Raw genomic sequence first — 25,051 nt, 5'->3', positions numbered from 1 at the left:
CGGAGCACCTAAAGGGACATTAAAGAGAAACAATGAATCGTTTTTTATTGATAAATTGTACTCCGAGAACTCTAGTGTTGTTAATTTCACCATCATAAGTCTATATAGAGGAAAAAATCAGTCATAGTTTCGTTTTTAAATTTCGCGTCGAAATCTCGACATGTGATTGCACATATTTCAAAGTGCATTTTTTGCATCATTTGCTCAATGACATTCTTTGAAACTTGGAATGCTGCGCCTATGGACCCCTCAGAGGACAATGTACTTCATTTATACTGATCAGGAAGTACATATGACCTAGGAGGCACTGTCAAAATCTATGACATCAGGGTGTTTGGTGCGGGAACTTCTAGGTGGCGTCGCCACCCGCATTTCATTTTTCCACATTATCTTGTTGGCGAGCATGTTCTCACAGCGAGCGCGGTGATTCTGGAATTGTGAAAGAGCAATTTGTTAATGTGCAAAAATTTTTTTCTCTTTAGTGTCCCTCTAAACAAAGAACAGATAGGTGTTTATGTGGTTATAATAACACAGCTCAGAGACTTGGAAGAGCCACCTCACATTAGAAGTTATATTAGGGAAGGGTGCAACGGGACCAAATCATGAACGAAAGGTGGGGTTGTTGGAATGCTGATTCATCGCAAAACCAAATGGGATAGAGTGAAGCAAAAGGGTACAATGCACCCGTAGGCTTCGCGCACGAATATTAGTTATGAAGTTTGGTATTGGGGCTGAAACCGTCCTGTTAGGGGACATGAATGCCCACACGCGTGACCTTGGTGGATATGCACATACCTACAGGAAGTTATTGCTAGATCTTCATGCTGTTGCACATTAGCTTTACCATATTCTCAGTGTGTATACTGTAGTTACTGGGTCATATGTAGACGTGGGTTTTGAAAATACGCAATGCTGAATCAGAGCCTTAGTTTGAAACATGCAGCTGCTTGTACGGGCAATGGAAGCGTTTTGTGCAATCAAACCATGATATAGTCCTATCACAAGTCATTGACACATTGGAAGATTCTTTGCTAGCTTGTGTATTCACATGTAAGCTTCTCTTATCCAGCTTGAATAGCTGCAAAGGCAAATTATTGTGTGTTTTTGTTCTTTCTAAAAAGGGTAATATAAGTTTAGAGTGAGACAGCCGCATTGGTTCGATTGTAGAAATTGGCACTGACCTTGCGCCAGTATGTTGGCGTGTCCCTCACTCGTGTGACTACTTCTTCCGAGACTTGCAGAAACGATTCTCGGCTACTTCGAGCAGACATGTTTACCGTGGTTGTGGTTTTCATATTGCAGCCTGCAAAGAGTGTTATCTGGGACCACAACTACGGCGAGGTGCCTCGTGACGTTGCTGTCCAAACTGACGGCATGCAAGCCACACACGCACTGTCAAAAGGTATGCTCACCTTGTCACATCATAAGTGTAATCAAAAGTGTAAGCACATTGTAATTATAGTTTAGCCTGGAAAAGGTTACTTTGTTCTGTTTTTTTTATTTTTTTGTGCTTTTTGCGCACTGTGGTCTCTTCAAGTGAAGCTTGTATTGCCTTGCAAATTGGCATTGTAGGTATGGCCGCAAAAGAAAACCTGGCACCTGCGACTGTACAGAAATGTGGGTGTACACAAATGAGGCCCTCGAAGGTGCACTGGTCTCATGCGTATTTGTATGCGCCGTTTTCCATTGATTGATGCTCTCTCGATTGTGGGCATGTCGGCGATCAACCCTTTCTGATATGGCAGTCTGATCTCTTATCGAATTGACTTGTCACTTTGCATTGCCGCATTTCATTGTTGCCTGGATATGAGCACACGACCGTCTTTGTTGCCTGCAGCAACGGAAGCATTGCACTGCTGGACATGTGGACGGTGGTCCAATTCCCGGCATTGAGAAAGAGACAGTAAGGCGGGAGCAATGTGGAGTAAAGCTGTGCGAATATTCGAGTTTCGAATTCGAATCGAATAATACCTCTTCGAATAATTCGATTCGGCTTTCAAATAGCTAGTATTCGAAGTTACGAATAATTTGGCTGGAGGAATATTGCGATGCCCACTTCTTGTTTTATTTTGATGTATTCGGGTTTGACAAGCAACGATGGTTAGCAACGCTCGATGCTGTCCGCAACGCAGTGTTCGAGAAGCTTCGCAATTGTAGTAGATCACTTTGTTAAAATTGAGCGCAGGATGCTGATAGTCTAGATTATTCCATAGCTTGCGCGACCACCAGTGATAAGACTGGAAAGTTCGATGCGTGTTGTATAAAAGACGACGCGTCCCAGCCATGAGCAGTTTTATCAACGGCCGGCGCCCTGTTCGCCGCTATCAGTGTACAGCGTGTATTGCTGTAGCTTGAGTTTTCATTTCCCAGCAACAAGTTCGGCCAAATAAAGAGTTTCATCTTGAACACGACGACTGCTGTCTTCGTGTCACAACCCCGTGACAATATCAAAAACGTGACAAAGGCCTATGGTGCAACTTGGTTAGGGTTGGGTGGCTAAAACTAAGGCTAACGTTGTTACAGTGGGCCTTTAGTTAAAATTTTCACCGATATCCTGGTTCAAAAGCGAGCGCCTGTTTATTTTAAAGATTATGTCATTTCCGCACATGAAAAAAAAAGAGAAAACTGTCAAGCCCTTCACAGCTTCACTTCTGAAACGAAGGCACGGACTTCTTGTATAGTTCGATCACGCATGCCGCAAGTGCCGTAAAGCGTCCCAACTTTGGCCCGCGAATCCCTCAGTGATTGGCTTCGCACGTGAAAATGAGAACATGAGAACAACAGTAACTGATACGTACGACACTTTGTGATCAGAGGCTGAAATCTATTTTCTGCACAAGTTCATTCACTTAATCACAGGCTGCTGAGCTGCTGGCAGCAGAAATTACTGGTCGACATGCTCGCATCGACTCTCAATCGCACCAGTTTCAAAATTCGGAGCTACGCTGGAAGCCATCGACAAATCATGGCTCCAGCAAAGAAGTTCAAGGAACCTTCTGGGAGTCTGTCGAACTGCTAGCGTCTAAAAATAACCAGCACACTGAGCTCAGACCTTATAATCAAGAGGTTCAAAAATACTTCAATGAGCCCCTGATCCTAAGAAGGGATTATCATTTGAAATACTGGAAAGAGCATAGAACTGCACTTTATCCAGGTATTGCCGAAATTGCTTTGCGATACCTTCCCATTCCTGCTACTGAGGTGCCCATTGACTTGTGAGCACATGTTTTCAGCTGCAGGAAACACTAACATCACGGCGAGAGAGCCCGATTTCGGGTCGTGTGGAACAGCTTGTGTTTCTGGATGACATTTTGTAGCCTTTCTGTAGCAGTCACTCACCGTGTTGTGTGCTCGAGGACATGAGCAAATTTCGTTTCTTTGTTCTTTCTTTCAATTTTCAATCAGATCTTTTGTATTCAATTCGATATTTTTGTAGCGAGTGAGAGAGACGTTCGGCTACTTGCCGTTCTCGCTACTTTATTAGAAGCCCTAGTACAAGCAGAGCGGCAGCGGCTGCCGGCGTCCAGCCTCCAGGAGCGTGAGCTCTTTCTAAAACTGCTCGCGCCTCGAGCTCTCAGCGTGAGCTGCGCGAGAGGCGCAGCGCATAGGTGGTAAAAAATGATGATGATGATGAATGGCGATGATGATGACGCTACAGATAACTCCCCCCCCGCAGAAATGAAGCCAACATGAAAAAGAAAAAAATGATGGGGGCGTATATACAAGGCTGGTAATGCGAGACAAAATGTCCGTGGGCAGTCTACGTCGTCAACGGTAAAGGACTATCGGGAACCATTGGGTCTCTGGCGGGCGGCTCTGGGAGAAGCGTAGCAGGTGGAGAACTGGGCGAAAGTATGCTGGGGTCGTGCCCAGGCGGGTCCCACGACGACTTGATTGGGCCTTTCGGTAGCGCACCGTGTGACTCGAGTGAGCGCGGCTGGCAGAGGTGCCTGCAGATGGAGTTGAGGGCAGGTGTACAAGGGCCGGTGCAGGCGATGTGCGCGAAACAATGCGAAATGGCACAGTGAAGCCACGACGAGCAACCATCGACGAGTAGCTGCTGCGATGGGTCTTTCCTGCGCGGGCACAGCGCTGACGCGGATGTCGGTACGTGGACATCGTGACCTGAGCGGTGTCCAAATGGTCGACTTGGCTGCTTACGTGGGTATTGGGGGGGGTAGTGATGAAGACGTCGGTGGCGGCGCAACGCTGATCTCAGGTTTGTGTTGCGGCGGGCGTGCTGGCAGGGGTATACAAGTCGACGGATGCGGGAACGTCGTGGTTGCAGAACCATGCCACGCGCAATGCGAGTAGTGATTAGGTGTACGGCCCGTGGCGTCGGGCAGCGGTAGAAGACGCTTGCGCCGTGTCAAAGAGCATGCCTGCATTCAAGGTGCACCGCTGCTGGTTCGCGTCCCCCGTTAAAGGGGTACTGACACAAAAATTTTGGCCTCGCGTTTTTTTGTTGCAATGTGTTGCTGGGGGCCTGTTAGTCATAACACGGCACATCGTTTGCTGCAGCGCGCGACAGATAATTAATTACAGGCTCCTCATTACCGACCAGTGTCAGTTTCGGTTTCAAAAACGACAAGCCTCCGGGTGCAACTATCACCACCTAGCGGCTGCAGCGCTCGATCACGTCAGCACACAGAAGTGTGACGCACTTCCGCGCTGTTTGCGTCGTCTCCTCGCATTCGCACGCTTGCCGCACGGGCTGCGCGATGTCGTCGCCGTCATCGTCCTCGTTGTCGTCGTCGTCCTCATCGTCGTCTCTTGGCGACGATTTCCTTGAGACACCAACAGCGCAGCGGCGAGCGCGTCAAAACAAAAATGGCGGCTACGACGTCATCACAACTTGTTGTACCGGCTACAACGGTTACGTAGGGGAAGTAGGGGGGTCACCTCGGGTCACCTCCGAGGGTGTCAATGCAATAGGTGCGCCCTGTAATGCTGGATCGCGCACGCGAACTTCAATATTCATATAAAATACCTTCCAAGCTTTATTCGCTGTCGATATTTCGCAGATGGTACACGCACGTACACGGAAATCGATCCAGCAGGCTATCTCAGCCGCGAAATTTTGTGTCAGTACCCCTTTAAGAACTCCGGAAGAGGGATGTCGTGGAAAACCGCAGGCGTGGGCTCTGCCGGAGGGTCCGACAGCGCGCCTGTGCCCGTTTAAGCACCTTGGTTTGGCGGCACACGAGGGCTGCTGCGTAGGTCGGCGTGTAGGATGTCTGCCTTTGCGACAGGCGTGGCATGTGCGGGCTGCTCTGCCATCGGCGAACCATGCAATCCGTCCTCAGACGCTTCCGTCATTGTAGCAGCGTCTCGCAAGTTCGGCCGGTGTTGGTTCGGGGCTCGAACTTCAGCTGCGGTGGACTGCGAGGTCAATGCTGGTCGCTCCTGGCAAGACGCACATAGTGTTGAGGTTGTTGAAACATGGTGATGATCGATGGACAAGGATGGCGAATCCTCCACAGTTGAGGAGCGAATAGCGGACGGTGCAATGTCCATGTCAGACTTCAGGGCGTGCTGCAAGGTAGCGGTCGTGGAGTCGGATGGCTCCGAGGTGTCGCGAGCCGTCGAGGTCGGAGCAGACGTGCGGATTGCGGGCATGTCTGATGGACCGTTGGCCGAGGGTGGCGAAGGAACGCACCTCGTGGCGGAATGGTCCAAGGCAGCTGTAGCAACATTCGGAACCTCGACGGGCGGGTGGTCGGGCACAGGAACTGCTGCGCTGGTGGCTGGGCGAGAGCTAGAAAGAGACATGGCCGGGGAAGGTAGGTCGCGGTCATGGGAGGGCTGTGGGCCGGGTGGTACCGCTCGCGTTGGCGGAGGGGAAACCCGGAACTCACGGGTCCTCCTCTATAGCAGGTGGTACGTCTCGCCGTAGCGGGCCAGCACCGCAGCGCAGAGGTCGTCATATGGCTGCGGGCTGGAGGACGACGCTGCGGACAGATGACGCAGCTCAGCCGGGAGGGCGTCAAGCAGGTGGCTGCGCGGTGACGCCATTCACCGCGAGGCAGGCGTCGAGCTGCATAAACCACGCTTGGGGGTAGGCCGGGTGAAACGGCGGAACTGGAGGGCAGAGTCGCGGAAGCATGGCAGGGGCCGCTGGAAGGGCGTGTTCTCCGGGTCACCAATTGTAGCGAGTGAGAGAGACGTTCGGCGGCCGACATGGCCGTGCCGTTCTCGCTACTTTATTAGAAGCCCTAGTACAAGCAGAGCGGCAGCGGCTGCCGGCGTCCAGCCTCCAGGAGCGTGAGCTCGTTCTAAAACTGCTCGCGCCTCGAGCTCTCAGCATGAGCTGCGTGAGAGGCGCGGCGCGTAGGTGGTAAAAAATGATGATGATGATGATGCTACATTTTTGTCCACTATTCAGCACTGTTCGATTTGAATTCGATTCAAGATGAAATTTCGCTATTTGCACACCCCTAATGTGCAGTGCACTTTTAAATAAAAAGAAAGAAAAGTAGTACACCAGGTACGCACACGCCAAGCTTCGCGTGCCCCCCCCCCCCCCCCATTTTTCCAACAGGAAAGGGGCTCCTGAATATTTTTGTACTTATCCAGCAGCGTCCTACTGCCAATGACATGTTGAAATTTCTGGCTGTAGTTAGAAAACTGGAACTCTTGTGCAGGTGCGCAGGTGGAACTTGATAAAGGATTTGCATCCAAGGGGACACAGTGCTGGATTTAGCCTTGGCCAGCAGTGGACTCTGATGGGCATCCAGTCGGTGCACCTCCTTCACAACCTTCAGTGAGGCGCTCAACGCAACTGCCATTTGCAAAAGGTGATACAAGACATGATACTGCACTGGATGACTCGTATCTGTAAGGCTTCATGTTTGTAATACGGTAGAACTCTGCTGATACATTTTTGAAGGTACCGTAAGAAATAAACGTAAGAGCCGAGAAGCGCAGGAGCTGAGAAACAGGACAAATCGAAAGCCAAAAAAAAAAAAAATAATAACCAAGAGTGCTTCCTGTCACACGCTTCCTTGGCTTCATTGGGTTGTGTATAAAAAAGAAATGAGCCCCTTGATCAGATCCCCTTATTTTGTCCTCTCATAGCGATGGCCTTCTTCCGGCATGCTTGATGCTTTTAGCTAGCATGTCAGGCAGTGGCATGTTATCCCAAGGCTGTAGGCTTGGTCCCATGAGCGGCAAGTTATTTTTGCATTCACTGTAGTTCCTTTTTATTTATGCCATAATTACTACGCTGCAGTTAATAGCTACAAAAAATGCCTTCCTTGGCTTCATTGTCTGTTGGCTTCATTAGGTTCTGTCTAACAAGAAAAGCAACTCTCTTAATCAATTCCCCTTCTCTCATTGTTCTCTGTGCCATCATGTGCTTCTCAGGCACAAGCACTGAGGGGATTCTGTGGCTGCTGTAGCAAGCAAATGTTTAAGCACCAGCTACAGGAACACACTATGTCTATCCATGGCCTCCTATATAATCTTTGCCTGTGCAGTCACTACGGGAGTGCCATACAATTTCCCCGGTGGCCAACCACTAGAGGCGCTGCTTGCCAAGAATATGTCACTAGCTGCCGGCATGCAGCAAAGGCATGAACGCTTGTGTTTGCACATCTTGATATGTGATAAAATGTGACAAAATGCATTTGTGTCATTCCCGCAGTGTCCACTGGCTTCTGGAGAGATGACTTGCCTCTGGCCAGCCCATTACGCTGAGGTTAGGCTGTCAACGTTGGATTTGGAGCAGTTTGCAGTAGCATGAACGAGATGCCTCAGAGAGCTGTGGGGACCTTGCAGCAACATGTGAGCTATTCAATCTTAATGTTTTTGTAGTGTGACGCACAACCTGAAACACTGTGGTATGGCGTATTGTAGTATATACCATAAAAACCCGCGTATAGCTCGGACCCGCAGAGGCGTATTTCGGTGATAGCAAACGCGAGAAAAAAAGTTTTCACCCATATATAGCCCGAGGAAAACAGGAACTGAATACATTTATTTACGCACTTATTCACCGTTGTCTAGCGCACTTTCTTCCGAAACTCCCTTCTCACACATGTCATCCCACAGCACCTTCAGTGCCATCAAGGGTATTGAAGGCACGACAAACGAATGCCTCAGGAATGCAGGCCCAAGCCTCGGTGATCCATGTGCACAGCATCGCTGGCGAGTCCCGTTTCAGCCGTCACACTTCCGGCTCTCTGGACCTCATCCGCTCCAAATACAGGCGCTTAATGTGGTCCTTACATGGTTTATTTAGGCACACATCAAGTGGTTGCAGCTGGGATGTCATCCTGGTCCCGGGATGATGACGAGCTCGGCACGGGAGTCGCGGAGCAGTCGCTTCACAGAGGTGACACTGCATCGAGCACTAGTGCCGATGGGAGCCCCAGCAGTGCTCCGTTGCTTCCAAACAGTCTGTTCAACCACGAGGCCACGGCTGCGGTGTCAATTCCCCTTCAGCGTCGGAAAACGCTCCATTTTTCGGTCCCCGGAAACTTCTCAGGGCGCTGAACACAAAGAGGGCTTCCTTCTGTTTCCCCCAAGTGCGAATGCTTCGCTCGTTTACGCTGAACTGCCGCCCCGCAGCACATTTGATCACCTTTCTTTTAAATGCAGTCGAATATTGCTTTTCCGGTCCTGTCACAGCGTAAAATCGTGGCCGCCGTGAAGTGTGCCAAGCGGTTGTTGCCAGTAGGGCTAACGCTACTGATGATGATGATAGCGCCTCACATTACCGAAACGAAAACTGAATTCTGGCTAGAAATTCTTGGGATCCGCTTATAGTACGGGGCAGCCCTTGGCTTCTATTGTGTTTCTTTCCAAACAGCCTTTTTCTGACCCTGCATGGCTGTAAGCAGTTGGGGCTGACCTAGCTCTTGGGTGTTGCCTTCCTGAAGAATTCTTTCTACTAATCGGTGCTGCATCGCAGAAAAAAGGACCTTCTATTACTTGCTAGAATGAAGCACCTTCCACCAAAACAGAAGTGCCCGAATCACAAATGCCAAGACGTAAGTTTTCCGGAGCTGTGCCAACAACCTCAGATACATAATTTTATTGCGCTGTAATACAAGTTTTGTTTGCTCTTACAAGGATAAAAAACATGTGTATTCAGTGTACCGTCACGTGGTAGTGACGTTGAAGAAGGCAGAAGTCGGCGTGTTCAAGACGAAACCCTTCATTTGGGCCAACTTGTGCTGTGCCCAGGAAATGAAAAGTTTAAAGGGGCCCTGCAACACTTTTTGAGCAGGGTCAAAAAGCGCTGCCAATTGGTAGTCGAGGCAACCGAGAACACGCGAGCCAAATATTATAGCGAAGCGAGCGGCCTGGAATTTACAATAAATTCTCAAAGTCAGCTGAAAATCGCTCCCTCTTCTCTCGACAAATGATGTATTAGTCCGCAATATATGACGCGATTGTCGGCAGTTCCACGATTGGCTGATGTTATAATCACGATAACACCCTCATTATTACTTTCGTTGTTAATTTTGAGTTCAATAAGTAGATAATATGTATGTTTATATTCTGTTATCGCGTTAAAAACACCGAACAAACATTAATATTAGCACTTCCGGTCTCACCGACAGCTCGTCTGCTCGTAGTTGCGTGGTTGCGTTTTTTTCACCATGTGCAGTGCCGAAATCGTGAATATTTCTGTGCTTTTGAACATCGCCGGTTGCCGTTGAGAGTGGCAGCCGTTTGAGTGTTGCCTCGTCAGCTGGAAACTGCATCGTCGGCACATTCTCACGACCAACCGAGACAGCGGTGCAGCATTTCTCCGATAACAATGCTGGCGCCGGCTAGCTTAGGATACCTGTGTTCGCTGTATGGCGAGAGTCCCGTTCGCTGTCTGTTCAGTATGTCATCGAGCCGTACCTCGGCATATCCTCCTCGTAGTCTCAGGTTCCCGAGAAACCGCGACACAGCAACCAAGCAGACTCGCATTTTCACGGTAGCTGCAGACAGCCGGGGGATGGGTCCGCGCCGGCCCGATGCCCCACGATCCTTTCTTCTAGTCTTTAGTTCTTTGTTGTCAGCCCGCACTCGCTGTGCACCCGCATTCGAAGAGCAAACAGCATCGAAGTGCCCACCCAACGGCTTAAATGCTGTCAATCCAGTACCGCCACTGGGAGAAGGGTGCACGCAGCTCTGCCGTGTTGAATACAATTGAAGCGCAAGCAGTGCGACGAGGCGGTGTATCGGAGTGTGGGTCGAAACCCATCTCAGCTGTCATTCGTTCCAAACGCGCACGCAAGTTTGCGTCCATGGTTGGCAGAGCGATGAAAACACTACGGCAGTTCGAGGTGCACACCCAACATTACCAAACCGACTCGCAGTTTTCAAGCACGCGCGATACACGGTGCCATGGGATCCGCCGCTCGACGACGACCGCGCGAGCCGACCGGAAGTGGCGCCACAGACCACGTGGTTGCACCGAGACGCCAGAGAGAAAAAAAATGAAGAAAAAAACTCTTTGGCACCTCCTTACACATCCGCCCTCCCTCCCTTCATGCCCCGCGCAGCTTTCCGCGCGCTCGCGGCGTTGAGTTGAGGGAGAAAGCTGCGGAACGTGATCTATATAATTTGGTAACACCACCTAGACTTCACGGATTCGAAAAATTTTTGCGGCATATGACTCGTGAAGAGTCATACGTAAATAATGAGACTATTCCAATATAACTAAGAAAGGTGTTGCAGGGCCCCTTTAAGTACAAGCAGTAGACACTGTACACTGATAGCAACAAGCGCTGTTGCTGGTCATCGGTAATCTCATCAACAGTAGAGCACGTTGACATTTTATACCCGTGGCATAGAAGATTCCAGCGTTGACGTTGGTGGCCGCGTTAGCTCCAGAATAAACTCTGCTGTTCTCATTGCATGCTCAAGCTTATCAGAAGATTCTAAAATAATCTGGGAGGTTCTCAGACAGTCGCGCACGGTCTGCACAAGGCAGTGGTTATGTGTGTAACGGACTGTTTACATAAAGTTATAAATAGAAGCGCACGTTGCAGTTACATGTATATGTAATCAAGTTTTTTCTTAGTGATCGACTGATACACATAACCTTTTAGTGCCATCACTCACTTTTACATATAAATAATTTAACAACAGCTAAACTTTGACGCTAGTGCAGCACTTTAGTACACAATTCCACATTTTTGTAAAGAATCAAATTTCTCGGCATCCACTTAAACTTTCGCGTTTAAGTATTACTGAAGCAAAAGTATATTGTCACATAAGAAAACTTTTTTTACAGTCATGTGTAAGTTGCAACTGAAAAGATTATTACTAGGGGTGTGCGAATATTCAAACTTTTCAATATTTTTTTATTAGTGTTTGCTGTTCGATTCGATTCACATTGGAATTTTACTATTCGAAATATTCAAGCTTCCGGAAAATAAATATAATAGTTGCATTTTCGCAGCAAATGGTACAACAAACGGTACCACTAAGTCAACAGAAGGTACTAATTCACAGCCTTCAAGGAGAAACAGCTTTTGAATTAACATGTTGAGCACACGATACAACATGGATTGAATCACACATGGGCAGCACTGTGCTTCTATGTCATTTGTGTTGTACCTTGCACTGTACAAGTGAGTGAAAAAAAATGAATCAAGATCAACTAGCCTGGCTGTCAGTTCTGTTAATAGCAGGTTTGGCTGATGATGACTGTTGCGACTCGCCTTGGCTCTCTGCGAAGTAAGTGACCGTCAGTTTGATGGACACCGCAGCCAACAAAATAAATCTTTGTTGGCTTGTAGAGGTGTAGTGCAGCTTGTAGAGATGAAAATCTGGTTATATTAGGCTGTCATGCACTCTTGGTGTATCCGTATACATATGCACTAAGTCTGGTGAACAGCTTCATTAAATACTAGTGCTTACATTGCACATTTAGAACGCTGAGGTGAAATGGAGCGTTTCATAGAGGACTGTGAGCTGAAGAAGGTGCTTTAGAAGGTGACGGTACAAAATGTCGGGTTATATTGCTTTGCTGACAGGGATGTAAGCATAAAAAAAGCACACGCTGACCTATGAGCTGATTCTTTGAACATACGTTTGACATATGGCATGTTGCCGAGTGTAAGGGTAATCGCTCTACTTAAAGGAGTACTGACATGAATTTTAAAATTTTTCGGGTTGTTGCTCTAAATGAAAGCATGGGTGTCGAGAACCCTAAAAAGAGTGTCGTGGTGCCTGGGGATGCATTGCATATATTTTTAATACCGCTTCTTTCAACCAGCAGTTTCGGTTTCGGTTTCGAGAGGGCGGCTTCATAGTGACGTGTCAAGTCTGTCTGTGACGTCACGGGCAGACTGCAACCCACGAAATGTGCACCTGCTGTCCTTTGCTGTCAGTGAAACGTGGTTCATGATGAGTGAACTGTCATCCAGTGCCTCCGACAGCGATTTCTGTGATTTAGGCTGCATGCAGAACCCAGACTTCGCAAACCAAGTGAGCTGACTTGAAACGTCATAGGGCTCTCCATGCGGTGAAGCTGCCTTGCAGATGCTGGGAGATGAAAAATTTAAAATCAAACTTAAATATTTATACGTGTTTCCCGGATGCGGTGTGGGGAGAGCGTTAACACTACATGCCAAGGAAACCAAAAACGTCCGTTTTGCTGCACTTCAAAATCGTGTCAGTACTCCTTTAAGGGGAGATGCTACTCGAAAAATGCAAGTTTTTTTCAAAATTACATATCTTTTGTTTTTACTTGTTTTGTCAAGTTTAGTTTCTCTACTTTTATGTAAAAAAAAATCACGATTGTATCTAAACTGGAAATAGGTTGAAATCACTTTTAAAGAGCACAAGGCAGCTATTAAAAACTAAAAAGAGCCCATTGTCTAGAGTCCCCTGGAAAACACCACCTGGCTGCTTGACATTGCATTTCACATGAGGAGTTCATCAAAGCCACATGTTCAAAATAACCATAATTCGCAAGTTCTCATGATGGAAGAAATATTTTAAAAAGCATATCTTTGCCACATAGATGAGCTTTCATTTCTACCTTTAAAATGCATTTTTCTCAAGATGCAATTTTGGGCAACTTCTTGAGTTTGCACATCACGTTTTTGGTACTTCTGATGGCCAGATCGGAACGAAATTTTTCCCACACATTCCTTAACATTTGAAGAGTGCAAGTAGCTTCTTCAAAACCTGATATCACTTATATAATTATTATGAACTTAGGGTAAGCAATTAGTATTGGCTGAGCATCTTAGGACTTCTCATATTATAATTTTTCTTGTTAATTAATATGTCTTATACACACTTTCTACTTAGTTATTTGCATTCTACAGTTAATGTCGAGCAATATGAGCCATTACTGGCTCTTAACCATAAAAGTTTAGTGACAGAAAAAGTGCACAAAAAGAGCTATATTTTACACATTGTCATGGTGCAAAATGAAAACTACGCAACTTACTATAAAACTGATTACATATTTAATATCAGCACAAAAACTATGTAAACAGCTAAAATTTCATTGCCCTAGGCTACAGATTAAAGAAACTTTTTTTTCGAGTAGCATCTCCACTTAAATCTTTTTCTCGGTTCTTACCAACAGAACCCAATAGGACTGTTGGGCGAAATTTTTATGCGACCAGGAAAATGCTGAAGATGTACGTATCTGTAAGCCGATTACCAAAGCCTGCTCACTTGGACCAGTTGTAACATTAGATGCGCTGCCTACACAATGAGGAGAGCTATAAGGTGGCCTAGTTGGTGTTGGTTCATCTTCAAAAGTGCGCTAAGTGAACACTGACACAAACGAAAAAGTACAGGACATAAGGCAACGAGCGCAAACTATGTACCAACTGGTTTATTGTCTCAATTTTTATGTCTTTTTTATGAGCATCTGCGCATGCGCGTTTGACACACCCCTTTCTTGGGGCTATGTTTTTTGAGACAATAAAACAGTTGGTGATTGCGCTCGTCGCCTTATGTCCTGTAATTTTTTGTTTGTGTCAGTGTTCACTTAGCGCATTTGCATAACTTGCATAACGCCCGGTATAACACATTAATTCAATTTTTGTAGGTAGTACAGGCCTACTTTTACCGAGCAATAATTTTTCTTATAATTTTTCCTGGTTTTTCCATAGTGGCTAAAAAAAACAGCATGCATTTAAGTTAATTAAATTCTTTTGCAGACTGCTTGCAATGTAGTATGGAAAGAAGAGGGTGAAAAGGGAAGAAGCTAGCATCTTTTTTTCTTCACTCGCTTTTGCTTTCTGTACTACTTTGGATCCCTCTGTCGACAGTGTTACACCCGCAAGCAATATGATTTAGTACTAGTATTGGCATTAATTTTATTTATTTGCAAACGTATTACATTCCAGTGAGTGAATCAAAACAACGTTTGTGTTTTGTGACGCAGCAGTATACGAGCCAATGTTTTAAATGCAGCTATCAAGAAAAGGCTCCCTCTTGTGGCAAAGAAATCTGGTTGTGTGTTCTGGAAAGAATGGGTCCAGCTGGAGGTCAACTCCAGCAAAGCAAAGGTTGATGGAGATGTACCGCTGGCTATGCAGAAAAGTGAGAGCGATTTCACCAAACTATTTCTTAAACATTGAAGCAGCATTTGGAAGTTTTGCTGCTATTGCTCTAAATCAGGGATTATCCTATTTGTCGGGTGTCCTTCAGTTTACTTCGTAAACCTTCATGTTCTGCGGACTGTTGCAGTCATAGAATTTCGTCCTGTTATAAGGAGAGGGAAATCTGGCGTTGCGATCATTCAAACATTGTGGCTTAAGTTCAGATTATTTTAGCCTTATTTCTACAGTTTTGGTTTTGTTTCGCATACAGCGACTGTACACTGCCGCAATGTGTGCGTGTTGTCTCTGGCATGGGTGTTGGGGTGTCGTGAAAAGCACTCAAATGATGCCTTTGTTGTTGAATGCGGCTGAAGGGCACTAGGTTTTTCGGTTTGTGGCAACATACGGCTTTGCAGGTTTCATTATTTTCTTAACATAAATGCAACCACCCACGTAAAAAAAAAAAAAAAACATGCACGACTCCAGGCCTTCCTTGGCATAGAGATTCTCACAGTAATACCTAGAGGGAAATCTGGCGCCACCGTCTATGCGAATTTCTTAAGGGGCGCTGTGCCGCAACGAGAATGAAGGTATATGTGGCTGTGAGGCTTGTGTTGGCTGGCGTTGAGTGAGGCTTGGGCTAAAAAGCAGATATAACTGCGCAAATAAAGCTTCTCTAAAACAAAACTTTTATAAGTGGATCTCATGCACAGGCATTACGTTCTGAATAGAGGTCCACCCAACTTTACGGGATAACGAAACAGTGAAAGAAAGAAACGGACGACAAAAAGTCGCTGGCCTTGTCATCTGTGTTGTGTAGGGCAGAAGCGCGGCGTAACCCGCGGCGGGCCGACGGAGAGGCCGAACGATGGGAGGGCGCGCGGAGTGACGACGCAGAGACCAAGCTTCGGCGAGACTGACGGGAGACTGCTCTCCCGCGTTTATTACAGGCAGTTTTAAGGAGGGAGAAGTAAGGCTATTGGTCAGCGAGGCACGGGTCACATGACCGGCATGACCACGCCGGATTGGTGGTAGCAAAGAGGCATGGCAGAGACCCAGCTCCCCCCAGTAGCATCAATAGAGAGCACAACAGCGCTGGTGTCTCAGCATGTCACCAGGGGTCGCACGACACAACATCGTCCCGCCCTGGGAAGAATTGCATCCTTAAGCGGTCGTTGATGGGTTGCTGCGCATTTGCCGGCGGGAAGGAAGAATGCCCAGGACTCTTTTCTCGAGGCCCCAAGTGACAATCCTGGGCTGCAGGAATTTGTGGCTGTGCTTCAGCAGGTGCAGAGTGGCACTGGACAGCAGGGTCATCGCGAATGGCATGCGCAGGCAACACCTGGTTGTTGATGTGCCATCTTGAACGCGGCCGTCGACCGCGGCCGCCGCCGATGACGTCGTCGTCCTGGAGCCGGCGCAGCTCGCTGGCGTCCTTCTGCCGTAGCGCCAGAGGCAGCCGATGCAGCTTGGAAGACACTGGCACGATGTGCTGTCGCCTCTTGGCCCGGCCAGGCAGGTGCTTGAACCCCGGGGGTACAGCAGGAAGCTGCGAGGAAACTGGTGTAGCCAGACGACACGTCAACGTTGCGCCGTCGATCAGGAGTCCCAATTGCTGGATGGCGTCGAGCCCCAGCAGTGAAGTGCCGTGTGCTGTCACGTAGAAGGTGACGAAGACCCGCTTGCCTTGGTGCTGCAAGTCCGTGCGGAAATAGCCCAGTACCGGTATGCGGTGCTTCGAAAAATCCTGCAGTTGGATGGACATTTGGAGCAGTCGGTGCTCCGAAGCGAAAAGCATGTCGAAGTCCTTCTTGGTCATTAACGATGCAGTGGCTCCGGTGTCCACCAGCAATGACATGTGGCTATGTCCTCCGACGATAACAGGGATGCGCAAGTCCCTTGGGCTAGTCGGCGCAGCTTGCACGGACAGCACTGTGGCAGTGCCGGAGGCACGGTCTTGAATGGGGGCAACTTCCTGTATCGACGCTCGTCGCTTACGGCAGACTGCCGCGAAATGCCCCTTGATGCGGCAAAATTGGCAAGTTTTGTTTTTGGCAGGACAATTTCTTGAAGTCGCCAAATGCCCCAACTTGCTGCAGCGAAAACAGGGGCCGACTTGAGGCTTGGGCGCGAGCTGTTGCACTTGCTGGCAGCGAACGCAGTCTTGTACACCCGCCGTCGAGTCCGCGCAGCCATCTTGGATACGGCCGCCCGACTTGGGGGGGAAGCCGCCGCCATGTTGAGTCACATGCGGGGCCAGCGAAGCAGCCGACCCGCCATTTTGAGCCGCTGCGACGCACTGGATGCTGCCGCCGTAACCGGAGTGCGAGCCGAGTAGCCGCTCATTTTCTCCGAACGCCGCGTTGGCTTTGTTGAGCGCCTCCAAGTCGCGTCCAACTTCTTCGGCTTTCTGCAGCGTAAGGGCTTCCCCGTACGACAGTAGTTTGGCCCGTACATGTGCGTTGGCGATCCCGTGAATTACTTGGTCCCGTACTCTGTCGTCGTAAGTGGCGCCGAACTTGCATGACAGGGCCTTTTCTTTCAGCGCGGTGACGAAGTCGAGAAACGTTTCGCCGGGCGGTTGTTTGCGGCTCGTGAAGAGGTGCCGCTCGGCTAGCACGTTCGTTGTCTCGGCGAAAAGCCCGTCTAAAAACTGGAGCACCGTGTCGTACGTCGTTGCCGTCGCCGCTTCTGTCTTCGGCACCGTGCCCGAACCAGACGCTGTAACTGCGCCTTCCGCTTCAAGCTGCTCTTGCGCGGCGAAGTATTTGCGTTGGCCCTCGATGCCGAGCGCGCAGAGGAGCACTGACGCACGTCTTTCGTCCTCCCAGCCGCTTCCGCCGGCCGCCTTCAGGTGAACCTGGAAAATCTTGTGCCATATATGCCAAGGAATGGGAGGCTTGCCGGGAGCGTTGAGGAACGGAGGAAGGTTTGCAAAAGGAGCCGCCATGTGTGCAGGAGGTAGGCCGTAGGCTCAAGCAGGAAGGTGGCGTCGTAGAGGGAGCCGGAGCGGGAACAAAGCAAAGTCAGGTCGACGCGCTTGTAGCGTGCAGGAAGCAGCACCGACGCGCAGCAGAAAAATGTGACCCGTAGCGTAGTGTCACGTACGTCGTGCTCTTCCTGGCGTCGCCTGTAGTAGTAGCGTAGCGGTTCAACTACCTCGTCGCCATGTGTTGTGTAGGGCAGGAGCGCGGCGTAACCCGCGGCGGGCCGACGGAGAGGCCGAACGACGGGAGGGCGCGCGGAGTGACGACGCAGAGACCAAGCTTCGGCGAGACTGACGGGAGACTGCTCTCCCGCGTTTATTACAGGCGATTTTAAGGAGGGAGAAGTAAGGCTATTGGTCAGCGAGGCACGGGTCACATGACCGGCATGACCACGCCGGATTGGTGGTAGCAAAGAGGCATGGCAGAGACCCAGCTCCCCCCAGTAGCATGAATAGAGAGCACAACAGCGCTGGTGTCTCAGCATGTCACCAGGGGTCGCACGACACAACAATCTGCTAAAGTCCCTCAATAAATTCAAAAGTATCGAAAAGCTTTCATGAAGCCGACGGCGCCCGCGATAGGCTGATCTGTGACACGTGACCTTGCCCCGCCATGAAGGTTCCCACGCCCCGGGAGGAGAGCGCTCGCTTCGCCTGTTCCGCTATGCACGTTGTGCGGTGATTTCGTTCTGGAAAGTCCGATATGCCTTGTTGCTGCGCGTTTGGGTGCCGAAACCGGACGGAAGACGGCAAGAAGTTATTTTGCATCCCGCGGGGCAAACAGAACCTAACCAGAAGAAAAGTGTGGTTGCACAGAATTGGACGGAAAGACTTCGAACCGTCGGCCACTGCACGACTATGCGAGGTAAGTAACGCGACACAAAGGCGCAAGAAAAAGCATACGCGTGCATGTGCCGAGCTGCAATAGCATTTTATTCGTGCGCGCTGGTTTTGATGGCCCACATTTGTCGAGATTATTCATTCTAGTGCTTTATGAACCCGCTGACGTAGGTCATGCAGTACGAACCTAGCATGCAAGTAAATAAAGCGAGGGAAGCGCACTAACTCGCCGACAGATATCCGCATTGTGTTGCACGCGATCAAAATTTGTCCGCCGCCGTGGTATGACAGTTACTGCGGTTACGGTGCTCGGCTGCTGACCGGAAAGACGCGGTTCGATCCCGGCCTCGGCGGTCGCATTTTCGATGGAGGCGAAAATGCTAGAGGCTCGTGTACGGCGCGTATTCAGTGCACGTAATAGAATCCCAGGTAGTCGCGAAATTACAGGAGCAGTCCACTACGGCGTGCCTCTTACTCATATCGTGGTTTTGGCACGTAAAACCCCAGCAATTATTATTATTGTTATAGCGATAAAAGTTCATAAATTTCGGCAGTGAGTTCTACTGTTAGACTTTTCTATCTCTGCGCGCGTTGTTAACTTCGTTTTACAACATGTTGAGAAAGTCGTTTCCAAATGCAATGTAATACGAGCGCGAATAAACGAGATGTAAACATGCCAAATGTAGGCGATGAAACATTTTTTCCGCTCTCTTTTTCAATGTTTATTTGAAATAAAGGCACAGCTTTAGCATTTTGGGGCCTTATTTCGGCCTTCATTACAGTCAGGCGTCAGTAGCTTTTATTTCCTAGCATGTGCAGATATTTTTCCACCAGCTGAATGCCGTGCTTTAACCTGGGCGTCGTCTGCTACAGGAACTTTCTAGGTGGCGCGCGCGGCAGATGTCGCTACCTTAAAAATTATGGAGGGACCTTACAATCTGCCTTCCAAGTTTTGCGGCCGTTCATCAGTTTTTACGTTTCGTAATATTCGACATCGTCGCATTAAAAGTTAAATACTCGTTTCTGTGTAATGATAAAAAAGAAATAGCTTACTACGTGCTCCTTCAGCATGAAATCAACCACTTTGACGCAAGGAACGTGTTGAAGCTAGACGCGTCTCCGAGGTGTGTGGGCTCTTGGTAAGTGATGCCATTCCGAATCTGGCACATCCCAGCAGCATTCCCATGAGTACAACAGCTCGCAACGCTAGTTTTCCCTCTAGGTAATTGTAAGAAACTCGTTTGTTTCTTGGTCCTGTCATTTGGGGGTGTAGTAGTTGCCGCAGGTTGCAAAGCTATCACATGACAGCATTCGGCGTGTGTGTGCTTTAGAGGAATCACTATGTCAGCGTAGGAAATGTGGAGGATGCTTGACTTTTTCTCAAAAAGCGGATCGCGAAACTGTAATCAGGCCCTGTTCGTATCACTGCCATGCTTTGCTTCACGATGGACACATCAACCGTGCCGCCAGAAAAAGAACGTCTGAACATCTGTGCACGTAACATTGACCGTTTCAGACTCTCTTAGAATGCCTACTGCAAGTATAGTCGCAAAGTGTCCCACTACACCATAGTTCATAATTTTGAAAATTTGAAATTAGAAGTACCCATTACGTATTCCTGAAATCGAATTGTAAAAGCAGTAATGTACCGTGCAATTAATGCTAGTGTCATTGATTATGACCAATTCTGGCATCTTTCAAAACGTCTCATTTCAAAGTGTCTACCTAATAATAAAAAACGAGCACCGTGGTGAAACACCATGGGTGAAGGAAAGCTTAGGAGAGGCCCTCAGGGCTATCCAAGCTGCATAGTAAAATGCAGCTGAAATGACACTTCAGCTTTTGTATGTGCTTTGTTGTCTTGTGGTTGAAAATTTTGCTTTTAATTGAAAGCTTTGTTATACAGTTAATGTGCACAGCACTGCTGCTGAGCCAAAGTTTCCTTTTCGTCGCCGAGTTTCCAGGTGTAATCGGCAAAGTAATTTGTTTGATGTTAATGTAAATATGCCGATTTAGGACTGCTGGCTTCGTCAGAAATTTCTAATCGGATACGGTAGTGAACTTGACTTGTGTGAATGCACACCATCAGATCTCGCTGAAATGCCAGTTATGACAGTTAGCTCACATGAAACCATTGCCACATTTTATGTTGTTTTTCTGGTAAGTTAGCAGTTTCATTTCTCCGTCACTGGATACGCCAACATTCGTAAATGGACAGTAAATTGAAGCAATCGAATGGGCGTACATGTGTTACTAGTGCTTTCAATGTGTACGTCCGTTAACAAGCTGTGCGTAGGTAGAGTACTTCACTACAGCCTTTAGTCATTTTCTTTCTTTGTTTTACTTAAATCCAACGATTGATGAGTAAGAGTCGTGTATCCTTAAGTGAAGGGTGCAGATTGTACACGATAGTGCCTTAAACACGAGTAAATACGGTAACCACATCGCTTCTGTCTAGATGGTCATAAGTAAACTATGTCCAGTCAGAACTTCAGGCATAGTTGATTAGCAAAATTGTGTTTCTGCTTATTGCCATTGAAAGTCCTGCTTTACATTGTGTGATTGGCCCTTGTATGTTTCAGAAGCCATTACAACCAATCCAATGTTCACAAATGCAACCTCTCACGTGATGAGAAGCCGTGGCAGTGTGGTTAAAGAACTGCAGCTTGAGAGCACAGTCTGCAGCTAAAAAGTAAGTGGCACACATAGCATTATGTAATCATGCAAGCTATGAAGTGTACTTCATCTGTGTTCACGCAATCCTTGTTTTGACAAATTAAGTACTGATTTTTTATACCAACATGCCCTATTTTCTAAAGGAGCTAGCACAGCAAGGCAGCTGCATTGAACATCTGCAATCAAAACAAATAGTCTTGGATAAAAGTGTGTCTCTACTTTTACTCATAAAAGGCATGTAGCAGTAGGTCAAGTACATAGTTATATTTTAAGGGAACAGGGTAGGCCCTATACTTCCCACGTGTTTTAACTAAGCTTCTTTAACCCTTTGTAGGTTCGCCTATATTTTTGACACGATGTTATAAAAACTGGCTGTGGTATATACATATAAACCACAAAAGAAATAGTATAAAACAAATTTCATCAAAATCAAGCCAGTATTTGCGAAGTTAACCAGCACGAAATACGAAACAAAAGACACATGTACAAACAGGACCAGTGCTGAACTACCAACTGAGCTTTACTCGATAAAAGTGCCTTCTTGTACAGCGTCACTCGTCAGCACCGTCAAGATGCTGCACGCACAAATTTAGCCTGTGATAACAACAAACATGACTGCTATCTCTTAACAAAAAACAGTGCGGCAACATGCGAGGGCTGTTCAAAAAGTAAGGGCCGTTTGCTAATATTTTAAATATTTACACGTCAGAATGAAGATTTATTTGTGCAGCGCCATCTGTAAATCTTCTCGAAGGCATTGAAGTTATTGTTCTGACTAAGTAGTCGTCTGCTGGTCGGGGAATGCAAACGACAATGTCTGCGAAAATCGTTGCTCGCGCCTGTTGTGAAGAGCGAGCTCTAATTCGATTTTTGCTTTCAAAAGGATCATCAGTTTCTCAAATTTATGTGGGGTTGTGCTTTATGAGCATGAAGTGATGAGTGAAGTAAAGGTCATAAAATGGTGTCGAGGCTTCACAAATGGCCGCACAAATGTGCACGATCAAGAGTGAAGTGGAAGGGCGAGAATCTAGACCAATGAAACTGTTCAACAAGTGCACCGGGAATTGCGATTAGATTGACAACTGGACATTTAGTCTGTAGGATGAATTTCCTCTTGTCAGCCGCACTACAGTTTGCATGATTGTAACTGAAAAGCTAAGATATCACACAGTGTGTGCAAGATGGGTACTAAAAATGCTTACCGACTAACTCAAACAGCAAAGAATTCCTAGGCGGTGAACTTCTATGCAGGGGGACTAAAGAAACAGGTGCAGTGGTACGAGAGTGCTTATAATGTAACGGTGATCGTGTAGAAAAGTGGAGTACACTCAAACCTCGTTATAACGAACACGGATATAACGAATTATCGGTTATAACGAAGTAAATGAAAAGTCTTGTAATAGCTACAGTGTTACAAATAAACGTTTGTAACGAATTTTCGGCTATAACGAAGTTATTTTTGTGGCAGATGCAACTTTGTTATAATGAGGTTTGAGTGTAGTTTGGTGCTAAACTAAACCAGCCAATAAAATCTTTTACTAACAAATATTTATTTTTTGGGGACCAAACGGCCCTTACTTTTGGATAACCCTCGTAGTTGAATATGCACTGCAATTACAAATTATCACTGTGTAACATGTTAGTGTGCACGTACAGCATCTCGTTAAAACACAGTACTGTGCGTGTCATTCAGCAGACGCACTGTGAATTTGCTTTTTCGGTAAGGCAATATCTTTTTTAAAGAAGCATGAGCTGCATCTCTTGCTTCTTATGGTACTACGACGTTGCATACTAAGTTTATGTATTTGACACCTGTTTGTACTGGTGCAGGGTCTCGAAAAGCTGGGGTATCTGCCAGGTATCTGCTGTGGTGTTTCCAACCCTGACATGGCACAAGCACATGAAGCAGCAGGCATTTTTGCTTATGATGGTCGCACTTGCATGTCTTCCAAGTGAAAAGCAACTTTGCTAAAGTTTTAATGTACAGCTGCGTCCACATCTTTGTATAGCGCGCAAGCAGCCAGCCTTGCCCTGCGGGGCGATATCTTGCGGCAGTTGCAGGCTCTGACACTGTGTGCCTAGGAGCATGCGCGGCCTTATAGACATGCAGGCCTGCTCTGCACGAGTGACAACGTTGAAAAGTGCGCTTATTCAACCGAAGATCCACTCTCCCTCAGGGTGCTTTCGGCACCTCGATTCCAAAAGATGACGCGTTGCGACTGATAACACGCGCCTCGATAACATGTTGCGACTGAGTCAGGCAAAAAAATGTCGGCAAAAAAATGTGGAGCTCACTCAGACTCACTCATGAAATACATTTTGCCCTTAGTGCTCACTCGGACTTAGACTTGCCAAAATTTTCCTCATTTGGACTCACTTGGACTCAGACTCACGAAAATATTTCTCAGCCTGACTTACTCAGACTCATGGCTCGATCAGAGTCTGAGTGAGTCGACTCATGAGTGAGTTTGTTGACCTATGGTGGCAGCTATATGTTCCCAGGTTGGGTGGCTATGTTCTTTTTGATGTAATAAAGCTTTCAGTCAATTGTCTGTGCTGGTGTCCTTCCACCTTATTGTCCATTTTGTAGTTTGCGCTTAAAATTTTAATAAGCCAGAACTCGCTCAAGCAGTAGATGTCTACACACAATGTACTAGTACATAGCTTGCCAAGACGTCTAATAGTCCTTCATGTTGGGAGCATTAGCTTGCAGATGTCTAAGCAATGTGCATGTTTGGACTAGTTGGTAATTCATTGATACTCTTTATTGCAAACTTCAGACAAGGGATGAAAAAAATTGCGACACGCAGAAGCTCCCACAAACACAAACTCACAAACTGTTCATAGTGCTTCTCTGTGTTGCAATTTTTTTGTCCCTTATCTCTGAAGTTTGCGTTAACAAAGTATTAATAGATGTCAAAGGCTAGGATGTGGCTTAAAGGGACTGGCAGCCGATTTTTCTCGACCCAGTTTTCTTACAGTGCAACAACAATCGCCCCCTCGGTTGTGTTTAAACCTGCAGCACTTGATTCCAGAAGTGCGTGGATATTTTGTTAGCAGAATTTTTCATTCTTAGGAGCCACGACTCCAGCAATGCTGAGAAGCAATAGCAATGCCGATAGCCGTTCACACAAACTGTTCACCTCTCCTACGCTCCCCCCACTCGCGCGTTTCATTATCTCCTGTGCAACGCCGCGATGAGCGCCAGCGCATGCGCGTCCCCTCCCCCTCTCTCTCCTCTCGCGCGCCTGTCGACCGTGTTCCCTGCTCGCCCTGTAAGAATTAATGGCCAGGCTAGAGGGAAGACACAACGCGCGTGGCGTTCCTCTTTACGTTCCACGACTCTTTGAATGCATGGATGCAGCTTACGGCGCGGGACTTCGTCCCAGCTCAAGAACCTGGCGAGCCAGCTCCTAAAAAAAAAAAAAGCGAACCATCTCCCCGCCGCTTCGCATCCACACATGGTTCCCTTTAGTGGGATATGGTGTAATTTTTTCTTTAGGTACCTGGAAAAACAGTTTTTCAAATTGTAAAAAACTATACCACTCTGTGCAGCCGTTGCTATTTTGGATAAGATTAAATTTCGGTGCCTCATTGGCTGATAAGCAGCCGGACATTTGTAAATCTCGTGTAAAATTATTGTAATGCTTCTTTTACTCTGAATAATTAACTGTCGTTTTGTAGTACCGTATTTTCATCATTCACACCAACTCGTTTTTCCTTTTTCTACAGAGGAAAGGCTGCCTCATAAAATGGAAGGGTTATTCGAAGTGGCACAACACCCTGGAGCCAAAAAGGAACTTGAATCAAGCTTGTCTGCGTGAATTCAAACATCCAAGCAAACCATCGAAGTGCCGGCTGGAAGCAGCATCTGAAGTACTATATGTCATTCATAAGAAGCTTGCTAATAGCCGTAGGTCCAGTGGACTTGCCGAGTTGAATGTAGATCTGGATATATTCAGATGGGTTTTCAAAGACAGAGGAAAGCGTCTCGAGAAGGGTTGGCTTCTGTGTGAAGAGAAGGACTTTT

The 25,051-nt window shown here is 47.4% G+C and overlaps 2 protein-coding genes and 1 long non-coding RNA gene across 4 annotated transcripts in view; 2 read left to right on the top strand and 1 right to left on the bottom strand.

Moving 5' to 3' along the window:
* The window catches only part of LOC119400732 (octapeptide-repeat protein T2-like), a 209,748-nt gene extending 201,969 nt beyond the window's left edge, over nucleotides 1-7,779 (top strand). Inside the window, exon 4 of one of the 2 annotated variants that reach the window (XM_049417750.1) lies at nucleotides 7,646-7,779. The gene's annotated coding sequence lies outside the window, so the exon portion shown is untranslated. The remainder of the gene's footprint in view (nucleotides 1-7,645) is intronic. The other variant, XM_049417751.1, reaches the window with a different exon arrangement.
* LOC119398782 (uncharacterized) overlaps nucleotides 1-25,051 on the bottom strand; it is a 210,120-nt gene that overhangs the window by 169,551 nt on the left and 15,518 nt on the right. The window lies entirely within an intron of this gene.
* Nucleotides 8,854-22,934, top strand: LOC125759313 (uncharacterized). Its single transcript, XR_007416878.1, has 4 exons — nucleotides 8,854-8,993; nucleotides 14,392-14,520; nucleotides 20,928-21,037; nucleotides 22,852-22,934. It is a non-coding gene; the product is annotated as an uncharacterized LOC125759313 (long non-coding RNA).

The sequence above is a fragment of the Rhipicephalus sanguineus genome, chromosome 7 (genome assembly GCF_013339695.2).
Source record: "Rhipicephalus sanguineus isolate Rsan-2018 chromosome 7, BIME_Rsan_1.4, whole genome shotgun sequence".
Lineage (NCBI taxonomy): Eukaryota > Metazoa > Arthropoda > Arachnida > Ixodida > Ixodidae > Rhipicephalus > Rhipicephalus sanguineus.
This window is presented reverse-complemented; position numbering and strand designations above follow the sequence as displayed.